The sequence below is a fragment of the Octodon degus genome, unplaced genomic scaffold, assembly GCF_000260255.1.
Source record: "Octodon degus isolate 3935 unplaced genomic scaffold, OctDeg1.0 scaffold00044, whole genome shotgun sequence".
NCBI classification, from domain to species: Eukaryota; Metazoa; Chordata; class Mammalia; order Rodentia; family Octodontidae; genus Octodon; species Octodon degus.
Genome location: NW_004524620.1, coordinates 243,059 through 244,413, shown reverse-complemented (window position 1 = coordinate 244,413; position 1,355 = coordinate 243,059). Strand labels below are relative to the sequence as shown.

The following is a 1,355-nucleotide window of genomic DNA, read 5'->3' as shown; positions in this document are numbered from 1 at the left end:
ATCTCACTCAAACCATGTTGACCTGAATTGATGATCCTTCTCCCAAGTGCTGGGACTTGAAGTGAGTGGATGCCGTTGGTTGCCTTTTAGAGTACTGTATGTTTTGTGGGTTTTTGACTTCCAGGGAGGGAAGAGACTAAGGATACAGACAGGAGTGAAGCACACCTGAAAGAGCTCTCACTTGATTATCTCATTTGCAGTCAGAGGTACTATTTATTTCTGGAGTATGGTGAACAGAGAGCAGCTGTTTTATTTCTTCAGTAGAAAGGATTTATAGAGCCAGCCAAATAGCTCAGTGGATTAAAAAGCACCTGCAAGCAGGCCCAGGGGCCAGGGTTTGATCCCCAGGCTTGCTGTGCCGGCCCCACACCCAGGGCATGCTGAGATGGCAATTGAGACTGGGTGTGGTGGCGTGTACCTGTAATCCCAGCTCTTGGGAGGCTGTAAACAGGTGCATCACTACAAGTCCGATCTAGTAGTGAGACTCTGAACGCCCTGTAGATCCTTCCCTAAAATACAAAAGAAAAAAAAGAAAGGATTTATGGAATGCAAGATTTGTTTTAAAGTGGAAGACCTGTTATGATCAAAATACATTATGCACATTGGAACAAAAAAAGTGAAACCAGAGGAGACTAAGAAGGGGGGCAAGGGAGGAATTTGATTAAAGTGCTAATCACCCACAGATCTGTTAAGAAAAGGCCCATTAATGGATTTAATCAAACACTCATAAGATCCCATAGTGGGGTTTGATCCCCTGTCCTGCATGCTGTGCTGGCCTGGTCCCCGGGTGTTCTGAGCCAGCAACTGAGTCTGGGCGTGGTGACACATGACTGAAATCCCAGTGCTGGGGAGGCTGAAAATGGAAGGATCATGATTAGTCCAACCTGTTTGGTGAGACCCTCTATCAAATGCATAGATGAATAAATAAATAAATAAATAAAAGATCCCAAGGTGAGGCTGGGGAGATGGCTCGGTGGTCTAAGCTCCTGCCCGGGAAGTACGAAGACCCATGGTACTGCATGTTGTGCCAAATTCCAGGCACACCATGTGGACCCCCAAACCTAGAGTGGTGGCACATGCCTGTAATTCCAGCTCTGGGAAGGCTGAGACAGGAGGATCACTACGAGTCCAAGCTGCATAGTGAAACCCTGTACCCAATAAATAATATATATATTTTAATCTCATGATAAAGGAAGAGAATGTGAAAAGAAAAAAAGAACTCAAGTGGCTCAGTGGAGATGAAGAGCTGGCTCCTGGGGCCCCCTTTGGCTGTGGCTGTGCCTAGAGTAATGCGGGAATGCTGCCTTTTTGCTTTGAAGTCTGATGACAGAGAAATTGCTCAGAAAAGGGAATCT

The 1,355-nt window shown here is 46.0% G+C and overlaps 1 protein-coding gene across 1 annotated transcript in view; it reads left to right on the top strand.

The window, feature by feature from the left end:
* The window catches only part of Gldc (glycine decarboxylase), a 123,612-nt gene that overhangs the window by 1,932 nt on the left and 120,325 nt on the right, over positions 1 to 1,355 (top strand). The window lies entirely within an intron of this gene.